Source organism: Oncorhynchus gorbuscha, linkage group LG18 (genome assembly GCF_021184085.1).
Source record: "Oncorhynchus gorbuscha isolate QuinsamMale2020 ecotype Even-year linkage group LG18, OgorEven_v1.0, whole genome shotgun sequence".
In the NCBI taxonomy this organism is placed as follows: domain Eukaryota; kingdom Metazoa; phylum Chordata; class Actinopteri; order Salmoniformes; family Salmonidae; genus Oncorhynchus; species Oncorhynchus gorbuscha.
The window spans coordinates 34,804,381-34,822,587 of NC_060190.1; the positions used below are offsets into that span (position 1 = coordinate 34,804,381).

At 42.5% G+C, this 18,207-nt stretch overlaps 1 long non-coding RNA gene across 14 annotated transcripts; it reads right to left on the reverse strand.

Annotated features, from left to right (window-relative positions):
* Positions 1-2,415: 2,415 nt before the first annotated feature.
* On the reverse strand, positions 2,416-14,251 carry LOC124004294. 14 transcript variants are annotated; one of them, XR_006833354.1, is made up of 11 exons: positions 7,307-8,743; positions 6,292-6,602; positions 6,104-6,150; positions 5,511-5,573; positions 5,318-5,371; positions 5,010-5,057; positions 4,772-4,825; positions 4,258-4,581; positions 3,847-4,155; positions 2,725-3,203; positions 2,416-2,469 (listed from the first exon to the last, which is right to left on the reverse strand). It is a non-coding gene; the product is annotated as an uncharacterized LOC124004294 (long non-coding RNA). The 14 variants fall into 14 exon arrangements; XR_006833357.1 differs by having other exon boundaries at positions 4,772-4,849; XR_006833356.1 differs by having other exon boundaries at positions 4,258-4,324; positions 4,525-4,581; positions 5,010-5,371.
* Between the last annotated feature and the right edge of the window lie 3,956 nt (positions 14,252-18,207).

The following is an 18,207-nucleotide window of genomic DNA, read 5'->3' on the forward strand; positions in this document are numbered from 1 at the left end:
TATTATTATTACTATTGTGTTACTGCCTGAATTCAAAATGTATTTTAAAAAAAAACATGTCTGAACCATCTACACAACAATACCCCATTATGACAAAGTGAAAACATGTTTTTTTGTATTTTTTTGCTACATTTTTGAAAATGAAATATTTCATTTAGATAAGTCTTTACATCAATACTTTGTATTAGCACCTTTGGCAGCGATTACAGCTGTGAGTCTTTCTGCGTCTCTAAGTCTCTCAGAACTTTCACCACCTGGATTGTGCAACATTTGCACATTATTATTTTCAAATTTCTTCAAGCTCTGTCCAATTGGTTGTTGATCATTGCTAGACAACCATTTTCAGGTCTTGCCATTGATTTTCAAGTAGATTAAAGTCAAAACTGTAACTCTGCCACTCAGGAACATTCACTGTATTCTTGCTAAGCAACTCCAGTGTATATTTAGCCTTGTGTTTTAGGTTATTATCCTGCTGAAAGGTGAATTCATCTCCCAGTGTCTGGTGGAAAGCAGACTCGACCAGGTTTTCCTCTAGTACTTTGCCTGTGTTTAGCTCCATTACATGTATTTTCTATCCTGAAAATCTCCCCAGTCCCTTAATGATTACAAGTATACCCATAACAAGATGCAGCCACCACTGTGCATGAAAATATGGAGAATGGTACTCAGTAATGTGTTGTATCCTATTTGCCCCAAACATAACATTTTGTATTCAGGACAAAAAGTGAATTGCTTTGCCACAGTTTTTGCACTTTTACTTTAGTGACTTGTCACAAACAGGTACAAGCTTCCTTCTTTTCACTCCGTCATTTAGGTTAGTTTGGTAGATTAACTACAATGTTGTTGATCCATCCTCAGTTTTCTCCTATCACAGCCATTAAACTCTGTAACTGTTTTAAAGTCACCATTGGCATCATGGTGAAATCTCTGAGTGGGCTTTTTCCTCTCCGGCAACTAAGTTAGGAATGATGGCAGTATTATTGTTGTGAGTGGGTATATTGATACACCATCCAATGTGTAATTAATAACTTCACCTTGCTCAAAGGGATATTCAATGTCTGCTTTTTTTACCAATAGTTTCCTTCTTTGTGAGGTATTAGACAACCTCCCTGTTTTTTTTGGTTGAATCTGTGCTTGAAATTCACTACGCGACTGACCGACTTTACTGATAATTGTATGTGTGGGGTACAGAGACGAGGTAGTCATTAAAAATCACTGTTATTGCACACAGAGTGAGGCCATGCAATGTATTATTTGACTTTTTTGGGATTTCCATAATAAAGTATTTGAATACTTATTGACACATTATTATTTTTATTTTTTTTTACATAATTCCACTTTGACATGTGGTATTGTGTGTAGGCCAGAGACACAAAACATCTACATTTCATACATTTAAAATGCAGGCTGTAACATAACAACATGTGGAAAAAGTCAAGCGTTGTGAATACTTTCTGAAGGTATTGTATGTTTTACCATTTAGATATAAAAGCACTTTATGTATATTAGTCCCCTCAATTCAAGAAGTCATAAGTATTTGGGCAAATTAATTTATAGTGTATTAAAGTAGTCAAGCATTATGTATTTTGGTCCTATATTCTTTGCACCCAATAAATGCATCAAGCTTGTGACTCAACAAACTTGAGTTTGTATGCATTTGCAGTTTGTTTTGGTTGTGGATTATGTTTTGCCCAATAGGAAATTAATTGTATCCAACTGTTATGGAAGAAGGTATCAAACAGTCAACATAATATACTTAAATACAGTAGATTTAGCATTTACTAGGGAGAAGAAATAAGAAAAATGCTCAAAGGGGAGTATGCCCCGTACCCCTCCAAAATCCCCCGAATAGAAATATTAACACATTAACAGATATTATGGATAGACATGTAACAGAAATCAGTTGTCCATGTGAAATACAGTAGAAATATTACCTGTTAATCAACGTATTTACAGTAACTGGATGAGTGATAATAAAGGATGTCGTGTGAGAAAGAATGTATTTGTGTGAGATGTGTGAGACAGATACAGACAGCCAGAGGTGTAGTTTCAGTGTGTCTGCAGAAGACTGTACAACCCATCAGGCTGGGCTGACGTTGCTGGTCTGTCGGGGATTGAGCTGTATACATGGTACATATCAGACTAGAGAAAAGAAACAGATTAACTTTAGGGCTTCGAATCTACAGTGCAGTAAATGTAATTCATAAGGGAAATTTTATGAGGATGTAACACCAATCTTAAACTGAAAGTCATAAAACACAGTGAGAGAGACTTTTTAAATGTTTTTTAACCTTTATTTAACTAGGCAAGTCAGTTAAGAACAAATTCTTATTTACAATGACTACCTACACCGGCCAAACCCGGACAATTGTATGCCGCCCTGTGGGACTCACAATCACGGCCTGGATTTGAACCAGGGTGTCTGTTGTGACGCCTCTAGCACTGAGATGCAGTGCCACTCGGGAGCCACTATAGAGTTGTCAGAAGTGAGAGAGAGAGAGAGAGAGAGAGAGAGAGAGAGAGAGAGAGAGAGAGAGAGAGAGAGAGAGAGAGAGAGAGAGAGAGAGAGAGAGAGAGAGAGAGAGAGAGAGAGAGAGAGATACTTTAATCTTCTAGTCAGTCTGTCTGTGAAAACAATGCTACATATCAAAATATAACAATATAATACAATTAATTGTATAACGATATATCTATACTCCATGCAATTATTTGTGCAGTACTTACACGTTCATTTGCAAATGCCTGTGTATCCACATCAACGGGACCTGAGAGATAATTCCATGAGTAAGAGGTTGTGTATGTATGTATGAGGGTGTGTTTGAGGGGGGATCATGTGTATTTCACATGTCTACATTGCATGTGTGTTACTTAGTCGAGTTTGACCTCTTGCGTTACTAACAGCCAAACAGAAGAAGTGCAAGTAACAAGGCTTGATGTCATTTCACACTTCTCCTCATGTCTCAAACCCCCCTGCAGATCTACAGCTCTATTCTCACGCTGCTGATGCTCTGATACATTACTTTCTGTTTTAAGTGTCATATATGCGTTTTGATAAGGTTGATATGGTTAGGCCCAAAGTTTAAGCATGTACAGTAGCTGTGCACGTGCAGATGGTTCTGAGTTCTGAGGGACAAACTTGAGGGCATGAATGCGTACAGTACATAAGTGATCTGAGAATCGATTCCAGCATCTCCTGAATCCACCTGTAGTGGAGAGAGAGGGAGAAGAGAGAGACTTTTTATCCTCCAGTCGTAACAAACTGTCTTTCTATTCTATTCTCTAACTCGAGACATGAACTGTACCCTCCTTTGTATCACAGGAAGTGTTTGTGGGTTTTGTGTTATTCTGAGGACTACACATGTCCAATGCAAGATGTAGGTTATTTGATCAAAAATAGTTTATGACTAAACTCTGTACCTACTTAGGAACACATTTACACGGTTTAACATGAATTAATGTATTAAGAAATTATTTCAGGGGAAAAACATCTTATTTGATAATGAATATAAATTGCCATATAAATCTGTAAATAAATATAGCTGTTGATTTGATACCTTGAACATTCATATGTTGAAGCACTACTAATGTAACATTAAGCTCTTGATCCTCAGATCAGACAGTCAGAGGATGCTGGTGAGAGGATTTATAGGAGGACAGGCTCATTGTAATTGTTGAAATGGAATTAATGGAATGGAGTCAAACACATGTGTTTGATTTGTTTGACTCTGTTCCATTAATTCCATTCCAGCCATTACAATGATCCTGTCCTCCTATAACTCATCCCACCAGCCTCCTCTGTCAGAAGGGTACATGTGTACAGATTCCACTGTAATGTAGAATAATCACCATGACTCCCCTGCTCACCGCTCCCATAGACACCAAATCATCTACAACAGAAACACAATGAAAATGGGATTACAGTGTTTGTGCATGCGTGTATATAGTTATGTAAGTCGTATGTGTGTGTATGTTTGATGTATTTTGTTTGGAAAATACATTGTCTGTGATCATCCTGTCTGGCTGTAGGTCTGTACAACATAAAAGTATAAGAAGGTTGTGGTAAGAACATCACATCATGGACAATACAGAACTAAAGGTTGATACAATCTGCATCAAATTCACAAGAGAAATCTTACCTCTGAGAATTGGTTTTCTCTGAAAAACAAATAAGGCTAAATTAATTAAATTGAATATAGTCTAACCTATACAATATGATCAAAATTTGTTGATAAATTAACCCATGCCAAAGGCACTTACATTCATGTTAGCACGGTAAATGTTCAAATGATTTGTTTTGCAAAATCAAATGTACTCGCTGGTCCTCCTGCAGAGACAGACAGCTGTCAATCCTACCAGGAGCACGCCCACTCCAGAAGCCACACCCACTGCTGCCTGCCATAATTGCCCCACTATTTGGTGACATGATGACATCAGGAGAGGTCATTAGCTCTTGTTCTTCTAAGAAAACGTGCACAGCTCTGTTTTCATATGTGTGAGAAAAGACAACTAGAAAAGGATTCTTACACAGAATGCTTTCTTGACTGTTTGATTCCACTTCACTTTCTGTGGAGCTTTGACCTCCTGGTCACATGCAAGAGAGAAGGACAACTTAATAACAGAGTTATGTAAATATTTCTAAGAAGAGACAAATTGTTTGATTAATTCTAAAGCTTTGACTGAATTTACATTTGGCTATATTTGCAAAATTGGTTTATGATTCAATAGACAAAAATATTTAGCAAACTAAATGAAATCTATTGGCTAAACTTACTTTCAGTTGGACATGCTGGGGTGTCAGTGGTCAAAGTACAGCAAACAGTCGACCCTGATGCAAAGCAAATCATTGGATCTGATTATAAAAAAAGACGTGTTGATTTTAATCAATCAAATATCAACCTCTTTTTGTAATGAGGCAAATTTGGGATGTGGAAAAAAAAATCATGGAGAAGAAAAAGCAACTCTATTTGTTTTACTTATATTTGCTAACTAGATAAAGATGACTAAGAGACCTGATGAAGGATTCACTGCCCTGCTAGGGGTCAAAGGGGAGGTCAAACCTGGTGAGAAGATATTACTCATATTACACAAGAACAAATGAAAGTTAATGTAATATCTAAGGTCTTTCAATAAGCATAAAGAGAGAAGTCCACTACACATTACCTACAAATCAGATGGACTAAAAGTGGTTAAAAATCTCGACTGAAATTACAAGCAGCTATGAATATATTTATTAGTTAACCGGTCAGAGCTTTAGTGAATGAATGTAAACAAAGTCATTGTATTTGCAAACTAAGTTAAAATTGGTGAATCTACTTACTGGTAGTTGGTGTCAGTGTGGTGTCTGGGGTAAAGGTACAAGTAACAGTTGAAACTAGTGGGAAGCAATATGATCACACAAGAATAAGGTGTTACATTCACATTTGGGTCACTTAATTTTACAGGCCCGTAATCGAAACTCTTGACTGTATAATTACTATTTGCAGAGATGGTCATTTAGAGGCCCAACACACCTTCTGTAGGACTCGCTGCCGTGCTGTACGGCAAAGTAGATCGAGAACCTGGAGTCAAACCCACTGAGAAAACACATAATAATGAAATTAGCATATTATTCATGATTGTATTAATGATCATCATGGTGTTGTTGGCCTTTTGAAATACCTTCATGACTTGTCTATTCAAAGTGGGAAAAGTAGTACTATAAAATCACTATGGACAGATTGCTTCCTGCCCTGGTAGATTATATTTCTCCTCATTATAGAGATGATGAGACCAATTCATAAGGTGATCAAGTCTTTCAGGACAGATAAGGTGTTGATTGTTGTTGACAGCTTCCTAGAATAAAGTCACCATGTTATCTAACAGCAGAAGCCTAACAGGGCATAGATACAATCTAAACACTCGACTAGATGAACACAGACATTATAATACTTGTGCTGATGATCCCAGCCGTTGGTGTTGAGGCTGGTGTCATATCTATAGAACAGCTTAATTATCTAACAGAACAGCTTCATTTACACATTAACACAACTATTCTTATTTCTGAAACTTGCTTTGCTTTAAAATAACAGCAGTGTCACTATAAAAGCACAAATGTGTAGTCTACCTGTGTCTGTATAGTTGTTGGATCACTGATGTGAACTCCCACCAGATCTAAAATCATTTGGGAATGAAATGTGGTATTTAGTTTGTTGCTCAGAATTAATACAGTCATACTAAGAAGATGCTGAAATAAAAGTGAGTCAGATCATGAAGACCTGCAGCACTGATAGATATGTTTAGATTATGATTCACCTGTAAAGCTGTGCCCATCACTGCGTGGAGAGAGAGAGAGTTTGGTCCTGAGCTCAATCTGTAGTCACAGCTCACCTCCTTACGCCTCACTGACTGTAGACGACTGATCAGATCACTATGTTTTGGAGTGAAATGACAGAACTGCTGTCCGGATGCTGAGGTGGCTTTTCTCTTCATGATCTTTGCTGTGAAGGATGGCTGACTTTCCTCTCCAACATACAGGTTACAGGTGGTGTCAGGACTGACGGATCCAGGAATCAAACAGATGATGAAGTCCTCATAAATATTGACTATAATGTCTGGTTTTGGATCTGTTAGGAAAGGACAGAGACTCCTTTTTGCATCACTGTATTTGAACGTATTGTATATGTCACAAGTGACACTGACTCTTACTAAACTAGACCCTGCCATTCTCTTTATATTACGTATCAGCATGTCTTATTTGATATCATGCCTATTTATGAGTGCCAAATAATCATGTGTGCTGTGTGTTTACAACGATTGCCTTTCACTTAATTCCTTACATTCTCACGTGTGAAATGAAATCGAATCGCACAGACAATTTTGCTTGCTTGTATGGTGTGTAGTGATTCCACAGATCTTCCTCTCCCTGCTCGGGAGGACGAGCCGAACCCTGTTCGGGTAGAGCCAAACTAATCCTTCTCGGGTAGAAATGAATGAACAAACCCTGCTCGGAAGGACCCGGGAATCACCTGCTGTGTTAGTTTGGCCCGTTGCTTCTAGTTAGCCTACAGCCCTAAATCCCAGCCTATTTATACTTTTCTAATAGGACTGGTAGTGATACTGTGTATTACTGTGTAACGCTGAGTTTATAAAGAACCTTTGATTGTACATTGGCCTCTCTGTGGTTGTTTGCGTGGGATCTTAGAACTCTACTTTTGACATATACATTTAAAATATTTATTGTCTTCACAACAACTATTTGAAATTACATTGGATGAGATTGTGATTTAAACAGAATCATCCAAGACAATCTGAATATATCATTTCTTACCAATAATAGTAACAGAGACTGAACCGCTGTGCATCGATGGATAGTGAGATTCTACAGTGTAAAAACATCTCAGTTTGATCTCAGCTGATGAACTTTGACCTGCCCACGAGAGCAGCTCAGTCCCCGTGAGTGATCGCGTACAGGGTGAGGATTAGAAGTAACACTAAGACACAGAGCCAGATGGGGGAGTCTGACAGTTCAGCTGAACTGAGTCTCTCTCTCTGATGACTGTAGAACTGACCGTCAGCCTGGGAGGAGGTGAGTCTGTGAGATCAGGAGAATAGTGTCACTTTGAAAGTTGTATTTCAAAAACATCACAGGTAATCCATACATAATAACAGTAAGGAAAATCCATTAATCAAATGTTCAAATATTTCAGCATTTATGTTTGTACAAAGTACAGTAATTCCTTTCATTATGAGAAATTTAGACTTTTAGGAAATACGACAGAAGATCTCATTTTCAGAACGAGCATAATTAATACGGTATAACAGTGACGTGTATAATTTTATGAACCACCTACTTACCCTGAACAGTGACTGAGACAGGGTTACTTAAAGGAGATTATGTGAGACCTCCCTACATCATAGTAACACATCACTTTGACCACATCTGGAAACATTTGATCTGCCCTCTTGAGCAGCTCTGTTCCTGTGAGTGTCTGAGTACAGGATGAGTCTGGAAGATTCTTCCTCCCCTCTATGTAGAAGTAACAGTGAGACACAGGGAGAGAGATGGAGGAGTCTCACAACTCAGCTGAACTGATTCTGTCTCTCTGATGACTGTAGAACTCACTGTCAGCTGGGGAAGGTCTGTGCGAATTGGGGAATTAAGCATTTAGCATTTTGTGGTTTTGAGAAATGTACTGATAGCTAAATCCCTCCTTGGTATTTCAGAATTAAGGATCTTGAGTCAATATTTTATGCAGCGACAGTATGGGAAATTAAGGAGATATAATATATTGCTTGATTGTTTCATGTAAGAGATTATGACAACACACAGTATGATAACATATCACAAGAGGAACGTGGTAATGATGGCACAACAGTACATTGTTTACAACCATTCAAATAGTCTTCTTACCCTGAATTGTGACTGTTGAAGGTTCACTGTATATGGATCTAAACTGTGAACCTGTAGCACTGTACTGACATTGTATTTTGACCTCAGCTGGTGAACTCTGACCTGTCCACCTCACCAGTAGTCTTCCTGTGAGTGTCTGTTCACAGGGTGATGGAAGTGTGAATTCCACTTGCCCAGCAATTTTGAAGTAACACTCAGAGACAGATGGAGGAGTCTGACAGTTCAGCTGAACGGAGTCTCTCTCTTTGATGTGTAATGCTCCGGGTGTCGTGGGTGTGGAGTCAAATGCAGGAGACAGAGTTCAATGCTGTGCGTCTTTTAATAGCACCAACGCACCACAGGGTGCTCACAAAAGTTTACGTTCCCAACCACAGGGAATCAAAAAATTTCAATGGAAAAAATCACGACCAGGCACTAACACGTACCTCTACAACAGAGCCGAAGGTTACATAGAAATAATCCCGCACAACAACCAGGCGGGCCGGCTGTCTAATAAAGACAAACTAATTAAACATGAACAGGTGCTACCACTAAACATACAAGGAGGGGAGGAAAAACAATCAGTGGCAGCTAATAGGCCGGTGACGATGACCGCTGAGGGCCACCCGCCCGGGAAGGGGCATTGTACTAACATTGTATTTTGACCTCAGCTGGTGAACTCTGACTCTGACCTAAATGCGTTTTATTTACATCCTTTCACCAGGACATATGCTCATTTTGGAACGTTGCTAAATGGGCACAGCCAAACAACGGAAGCGATGGATTTCTTTCTGACCAGAACTGTCCCAGAGCTTGGGGAGGTGTGTCTGCGCTTGTGCTGCAGCGGCAGGTGCACAAGACAAAACTTTACCAGCATCATACATATCGGTGAATCACTGTGACATATGAAATAAAGAAGTAACAAACGTGTTAAATTATGTGACGTACAGTCATATCTAGGTCCTGATTGGTCAACAAGCTGATTTGACGCATCAAACAGTGTTATTTCACGTGTATCTTTTTTGAAATGCAAAGACCCAAATGGAGTTCCATACTTTTACAGATACACAATCGAGAGCATCCTGTCGGGCTGTACGGCAACTGTTCTGCCCCCAACCGTAAGGTTCTCCAGAGGGTAGTGAGGTCTGCACAACGCATCACTGGGGGCAAACTAACTGCCCTTGTAACGGATGTGAAATGGCTAGCTTAGTTAGCGGTGCGCGCTAAATAGCGTTTCAATCGGTTACGTCACTTGCTCTGAGACCTTGAAGTAGTAGTTCCCCTTGCTCTGCAAGGGCCGCGGCTTTTGTGGAGCAATGGGTAACGATGCTTCGAGGGTGACTGTTGTCGATGTGTGCAGAAGGTCCCTGGTTCGCGCCTGGGTATGGGCGAGGGGGACGGTTTAAAATTATACTAGTTACTAGCCCTTTCAAGCTTAACATCCTTATCATTTATCGCCCTCCAGGTTCCCTCGGAGAGTTCATCAATGAGCTTGATGCCTTGATAAGCTCCTTTCCTGAGGACGGCTCACCTCTCACAGTTCTGGGCGACTTTAACCTCCCCACGTCTACCTTTGACTCTTTCCTCTCTGCCTCCTTCTTTCCACTCCTCTCCTCTTTTGACCTCACCCTCTCACCTTCCCCCCCCCTACTCACAAGGCAGGCAATACGCTCGACCTCATCTTTACTAGATGCTGTTCTTCCACTAACCTCATTGCAACTCCCCTCCAAGTCTCCGACCACTGCCTTGTATCCTTTTCCCTCTCGCTCTCATCCAACACCTCCCACACTGCCCCTACTCGGATGGTATCGCGCCGTCCCAACCTTCGCTCTCTCTCCCCCGCTACTCTCTCCTCTTCCATCCTATCATCTCTTCCCTCCGCTCAAACCTTCTCCCACCTATCTCCTGATTCTGCCTCCTCAACCCTCCTCTCCTCCCTCTCTGCATCCCTTGACTCTCTATGTCCCCTATCCTCCAGGCCGGCTCGGTCCTCCCCTCCCGCTCCGTGGCTCGATGACTCATTGCGAGCTCACAGAACAGGGCTCCGGGCAGCCGAGCGGAAATGGAGGAAAACTCGCCTCCCTGCGGACCTGGCATCCTTTCACTCCCTCCTCTCTACATTTTCCTCCTCTGTCTCTGCTGCTAAAGCCACTTTCTACCACGCTAAATTCCAAGCATCTGCCTCTAACCCTAGGAAGCTCTTTGCCACCTTCTCCTCCCTCCTGAATCCTCCTCCCCCCCCCCTCCTCCCTCTCTGCAGATGACTTCGTCAACCATTTTGAAAAGAAGGTCGACGACATCCGATCCTCGTTTGCTAAGTCAAACGACACCGCTGGTTCTGCTCACACTGCCCTACCCTGTGCTCTGACCTCTTTCTCCCCTCTCTCTCCAGATGAAATCTCGCGTCTTGTGACGGCCGGCCGCCCAACAACCTGCCCGCTTGACCCTATCCCCTCCTCTCTTCTCCAGACCATTTCCGGAGACCTTCTCCCTTACCTCACCTCGCTCATCAACTCATCCCTGACCGCTGGCTACGTCCCTTCCGTCTTCAAGAGAGCGAGAGTTGCACCCCTTCTGAAAAAACCTACACTCGATCCCTCTGATGTCAACAATTACAGACCAGTATCCCTTCTTTCTTTCTCTCCAAAACTCTTGAACGTGCCGTCCTTGGCCAGCTCTCCCGCTATCTCTCTCTGAATGACCTTCTTGATCCAAATCAGTCAGGTTTCAAGACTAGTCATTCAACTGAGACTGCTCTCCTCTGTATCACGGAGGCGCTCCGCACTGCTAAAGCTAACTCTCTCTCCTCTGCTCTCATCCTTCTAGATCTATCGGCTGCCTTCGATACTGTGAACCATCAGATCCTCCTCTCCACCCTCTCTGAGTTGGGCATCTCCGGCGCGGCCCACGCTTGGATTGCGTCCTACCTGACAGGTCGCTCCTACCAGGTGGCGTGGCGAGAATCTGTCTCCTCACCACGCGCTCTCACCACTGGTGTCCCCCAGGGCTCTGTTCTAGGCCCTCTCCTATTCTCGCTATACACCAAGTCACTTGGCTCTGTCATAACCTCACATGGTCTCTCCTATCATTGCTATGCAGACGACACACAATTAATCTTCTCCTTTCCCCCTTCTGATGACCAGGTGGCGAATCGCATCTCTGCATGTCTGGCAGACATATCAGTGTGGATGACGGATCACCACCTCAAGCTGAACCTCGGCAAGACGGAGCTGCTCTTCCTCCCGGGAAGGACTGCCCGTTCCATGATCTCGCCATCACGGTTGACAACTCCATTGTGTCCTCCTCCCAGAGCGCTAAGAACCTTGGCGTGATCCTGGACAACACCCTGTCGTTCTCAACCAACATCAAGGCGGTGGCCCGTTCCTGTAGGTTCATGCTCTACAACATCCGCAGAGTACGACCCTGCCTCACACAGGAAGCGGCGCAGGTCCTAATCCAGGCACTTGTCATCTCCCGTCTGGATTACTGCAACTCGCTGTTGGCTGGGCTCCCTGCCTGTGCCATTAAACCCCTTCAACTCATCCAGAACGCCGCAGCCCGTCTGGTGTTCAACCTTCCCAAGTTCTCTCACGTCACCCCGCTCCTCCGTTCTCTCCACTGGCTTCCAGTTGAAGCTCGCATCCGCTACAAGACCATGGTGCTTGCCTACGGAGCTGTGAGGGGAACGGCACCTCAGTACCTCCAGGCTCTGATCAGGCCCTACACCCAAACAAGGGCACTGCGTTCATCCACCTCTGGCCTGCTCGCCTCCCTACCACTGAGGAAGTACAGCTCCCGCTCAGCCCAGTCAAAACTGTTCGCTGCCCTGGCCCCCCAATGGTGGAACAAACTCCCTCACGACGCCAGGACAGCGGAGTCAATCACCACCTTCCGGAGACACCTGAAACCCCACCTCTTTAAGGAATACCTAGGATAGGATAAGTAATCCCTCTCACCCCCCCCCTTAAGTTTTAGATGCACTATTGTAAAGTGACTGTTCCACTGGATGTCATAAGGTGAATGCACCAATTTGTAAGTCGCTCTGGATAAGAGCGTCTGCTAAATGACTTAAATGTAAATGTAAAATACTGTTATACCCTCCAGGACACCTACACCACCCGATGTCACAGGAAGGCCATAAAGATCATCAAGGACAACAACCACCCGAGCCACTGCCTGTTCACACGCTATCATCAAGAAGGCGAGGTCAGTACAAGTACGTCATTACGTACGTAATTATAATCCAAAAGTAGTGTGAAATGCACACATATGCAACATGTAAATAGAGGCTTTTTTTGTTGGTATTCCATTCTGTCACCATAGTGGATTGAGCAGTCAAAATAGAATAGTGAATAGACCATTTTTTTGTGTTTGTAAACGTTGCCGCACGAGGGCGATGTTTGCAAACACAAAAAAGGGTCTATTCACTATTCCATTTGACTGCTCAATCTACTATCTCATCAGCCCAGCCAGGCAATTTATTACCTTGATCTCCACTGTAAAAAGCATTTAGATATTATATCCCATTTATTTTAGACTAGCATTTGGTTTTCAACAGTGGAGATTTGTATTAATCTTGCTGTCTGTCTCATTCCACGGGGATGCGGACCTATGTTGACTCCAATCCTTCCCACAGTTGTGTCAAGTTAATAATATAATATATGCCATTTAGCAGACGCTTTTATCCAAAGCGACTTACAGTCATGCGACTTACAGTCATGTGTGCATACATTCTACGTATGGGTGGTCCCGGGGATCGAACCCACTACCCTGGCGTTACAAGCGCCAAGCGCCATGCTCTACCAACTGAGCTAAGTTGGCAGCATGTCCTTAGGGTGGTGGACCATTCTTGATACACACAGGAAACTGTTGAGCGTGAAAAACCCAGCACTGTTACAGTTCTGGCACCTAGTAGCATACCCGGTCAAAGGCACTTAAAAATTGTGTCTTGCCCTTTCCCCCTCTGAATGGCACACATACACAATCCATGTCTTTAACCTGTCTCCTCCCCTTCATCTATTTACTGATTTAAGTGGCTTTAACAAGTGACATAAATAAGGGATCATAGCTTTCACCTGGATTTGCCTGATCAGTCTATGTCATGTTAATGTTTTGTATACCCAGTGTATACAGGATCTCATGGAAGGATGAAATCGTATGGATGAATTCATCTAAATAACGTTTTTATTGAAAACATGTCAATCATTATTTGAATATTTTGGTAACCCGTTGTTTTGTCTGGTAGCCCAAAAAGTTACATATTGCAGCTTTAAATTCATAATAATGATACTGACCTTTGGCTTTGAGGAACAAAATGGGTCATTATCATGGTCTTTTTGCCATTATCAAAAATAAGAAAACATGAGATGGAATCACTTTACACAAGCTGGCGAAGCAGAACAGTCTGTAATGCATTCACAGACATGTTATCAAGCAGTGGTTATTCTTATCTGAACAAAATGTAAAATAATGACAGAGAAATAGAAATCAATAGGATGATCAATGGAATAAGACACATTTATTATAACCATAACATGTTGAAATATTAAGAGTTCCTGAAGTAAAAGAGGGGAGGGGAAAAGAGGGGAAAGAATAATGGAATATCCTGTAGCACAAACAGATGGAAGGAAAAATAACTCACCGAAAAGGAGGATGAGCAAAAACAGACGACCAGCCATATCAGGGATGAACAATGTCATTTTTTAGACAGCGACATACATACTGTTAGTCTGACATCACAGAAGATGGTGGCAGTGACTAGGACAAAGTTTAAATGTTTCAATAGAAAAGCAGATGCGGAGCTTGTTCACAGGAAAACCACAGATGTCTCATATGACAACTGTGGGCTAATGTCATGTTGCAGAAGACAAGGAGGCTGAACATTCAGAATCATTCATCTGTAATTATTTTTAGGTTCTAAAGCTACATGTCCTCAAATAATTTTATATTTAATTGCAGGCAATTAAATTTTCTAAAACCAACAAACTAACTTGTCTTTCTGAGAAAAATATTTATCTTCGACTTTTTGTTTTGTAACAGCTGCACAAAGTTTAACTACAAAAAACCCTGCATTTGTGGTTGAGAGTTTTATAATCTCTAAAATGTAGAAGGGTTTTCATATTTCATTTATGTTTGGTGAGTCAGCTTTAATAATATGCCAGAGCAGTGAAGGTAAACTGATAAACGCAGTAAAGGAAAGGATGGGTGGAAGGAAGGAACAGAGCAGAGAAGAAAAAGCGAGTTCACACTACTGTTTGAATGTTAAATGACGAGACAGAGGCATTGATGCGAGTAACCAGTCTTTTCGGTACATCACAACACATCCAGGTATCTCAAGCACCCCGGTCAAACACAAGAGTTGCAGTAATGAACATTTACCAACAGATGGAATCACTGTGCCATTTTACACCCATAACAACTGCTCGGACTGATCAGTTAACCTTTAGTGCTCTGACTGGTACATACATTTCAGCGCCCATTCAGATAAACCGCGTGCTTTACTTGAAGTGCAAAACATTGAACGTGTGTAGGCTGAGTGTTATGTTCTGTTAATTACTGATGTCGCCTTTAAGGATGGAGCGCCCTTGGTCATGCGCAGTATTGTTCTATGTTATTCTGGTACTAACTAGTTTGAGTAAATGTGAAGCTCCAGTTCAATTGCTCGTATTCAGAGTCTTTCTTATTACATAAATAAGTACTAAGTGTTAAGACACTACAATGGCGACGAGGATGATTACCTGCAGTGTGCATCACGAATACAGATGGAGTTCCTAGACTAACCACCCCTAGCCTGCAAAAGCACAGCGTGGTGCCCTGGCCCCCCAATGGTGGAACAAACTCCCTCACGACGCCAGGACAATGGAGTCAATCACCACCTTCCGGAGACACCTGAAACCCCACCTCTTTAAGGAATACCTAGGATAGGATAAGTAATCCCTCTCACCCCACCCCCCCTAAGTTTTAGATGCACTATTGTTAAGTGACTGTCCCACTGGATGTCATAAGGTGAATGCACCAATTTGTAAGTCGCTCTGGATAAGAGCGTCTGCTAAATGACTTAAATGTAAATGTAAATGAGTTCGTATAGAAGAGAGGAAGATTTTGACCCTGTAAGCACAACAGCTAGCAAGCAGTGAAGACGAGGGGAGAGCTGATGAGAACGAGGCGGCAGATCAAAGACCCGTGGAGCCGGAGGTAAAGAGAATGGCTAGCATCGGGAAAATAGATGTGTTTGATGACACGCAAGAAAACTGGGCAACTTACATTGAACGACTGGAACAGTACTTCATTGCAAACGATATTGCTGATAACAAAAGAGTACCAGCGTTGTTGAGTTTAATTGGCCCAAAAACATACAGTTTGCTAAGAGATCTGACTGCCCCTCTGAAGCCCTCGAATAAAACATTCACAGAGATTGTGGAGATATTGCAAAATCACCTATCACCTAAACCACTCCTCATCGCGGAACGTTTTCATTTCCACAAGAGAGATCAGAATGAGGGGGAGGGTGTTAGTACATATGTAGCAGTGTTGAAGAAACTGTCTGAACATTGCCAGTTGGGAGAGAACCTAAATGACACATTAAAAGGGATAGATTTGTTTGTGGACTGAAACATGAACACATTCAAAAACGTTTGCTCACAGAATCAGAGCTCACGTTTGCAAAGGCTGTTGAAATTGCTGTGGCTATGGAAATCGCGACTAAAGATGCATTTGAGTTGCAAAGTAAAAGAAGTACTAACCTGTCACAAATTTGCCTGCACAAGTTCACGCAGTCGACAGCGCCCCCGTGTGGCCGAAAAATGAAACAGGTGTGACAGAGATGGTCACAGAGCAGAGGACTGCCGTGTCAAAGACAAAATTTGTCACAAATGCAGTAGAAGGGGCCACATTCAAAGAGCATGCAAAGCAAAATTCAGTCACAACAGGAAAACTGAGAAAATTAAAGGGTCTGTGAATGCACTAGCAGAGAACAGTGGCAGTGATTCAGATGAACGATTAATTGGTACAATGGAGTTAAACACAGTGACTTCTCCCAGCAGTAGCATAATATGGGTGACACCAGATATCGAAGGCAAACCCCTCAAAATGGAGCTGGACACAGGATCTGCAGTGTCTATAATTTCCACTACTGTCTACAATGAGCACTTTAAGGCTATCAAGCTGAAGAACACAAATGTGTTGCTGAAGACATACTCAGGAGAGAGATTGAGCCCAATGGGGGGGTTGCAGGTCAGAGTGCATTATGGGGGGCAAACACAGCAGTTACAGCTGTATGTGGTGCCTGGAACTGGCCCCCCCATTATTTGGCAGGGAATGGCTTTCAAAAATAAAGCTGAATTGGTGTGACTTGAAAATGCTCCACACGTTCCAGTCCAAAGAGAATGGTACAGACCAAACACTGTAACACTTGCGGAAGAAATACAACACAGTTTTCAGTGATCAGATGGGAACAGTAAAAGGCTTCACAGCAAAACTTGTACTAAGAGATGACGCAACCCCAAAATTCTGCAAAGCCCGATCTGTTCCATACTCCCTGAGACCAAAGGTGGAAGCGGAAATCGATCGCTTGCAGGATACAGGGATCCTGACGAAAGTGGACAGAAGCGAATGGGCCACACCCATAGTTCCTATTGTGAAGAAAGACGGGTCTGTTAGAATGTGTGGGGACTTCAAGGTAACTGTGAATCCAATGTTGCATGTGGACCAATACCCCCTACCACGTCTGGATGACATCTTTGCTGCACTAGCTGGTGGGAAACACTTCAGTAAAATTGATCTGAAACAGGCTTACCTGCAGCTACCGGTTGAAGAGAGTTCCAAACAGTACCTAACAATAAACACACACAAAGGTCTATACAGGTATAACCGCCTGGTTTTTGGCATTGCATCAGCCCCAGCCATTTGGCAACGAACTATTGACCAGATTTTGCAAGGAATCCCAGGAACCCAGTGTATCCTGGATGACATGATCATAACAGGACGCACCGACAAAGAGCTAACCTGGAAGAGGTCCTGAAAAGACTGAAAGAGTATGGTCTACAGGCAAACTTAAAGAAGTGTGAGTTCTTCAAAGACAATATTGTCTTCTGTGGACATGAGATTGACTGTAATGGATTGCACAAAACACAGGACAAAATCGAGGCAGTGGTACAGGCACCACAACCACAAAATATCACAGAAGTGAGATCTTTCACGGGACTGATCAATTACTACAGAAGATTCCTCCCAAACATTTCAGCAGTACTCCAGCCTCTAAATCAGCTCCTGGAAAAGAATAGGACATGGCGATGGACAGAACAGTGTGAAAATGCATTTCTGGAGGCAAAACGGCTCATAACATCTGAACAGGTCCTGATGCATTACGACCCTGAAATGCCAGTGAAGTTGACTTGTGATGCCTCCCCTTATGGATTAGGGGCAGTCCTTTCACACACACTGAAATATGGGTCAGAGAGGCCAGTTGCATTTGCGTCACGAACAAGAATGATGCAGAGAAAAACTACTCACAAATCGACAAAGAAGCACTGGCACTAGTGTGGGGCGTCAAGAAATTCCACCCATACCTATATGGCAAGCGTTTCACACTGGTTACAGAACACCAGCCGTTGCTTTCCATTTTCAGTCCAAAGAAAGGCATTCCGGCAATGACAGCAGCCAGGTTACAGCGATATGCCCTATTCCTTGCCAGTCATATGTATGACATTGAGTTTAAGCCGTCATCCCTCCACACAAATGCAGATGGATTATCCAGACTGCCGTGTACTAGAGTAAGACAAAGGCGTGTGGATGCAGTGGACATGTTCCATACCGCTCAGCTTGAGGCACTACCGGTCACA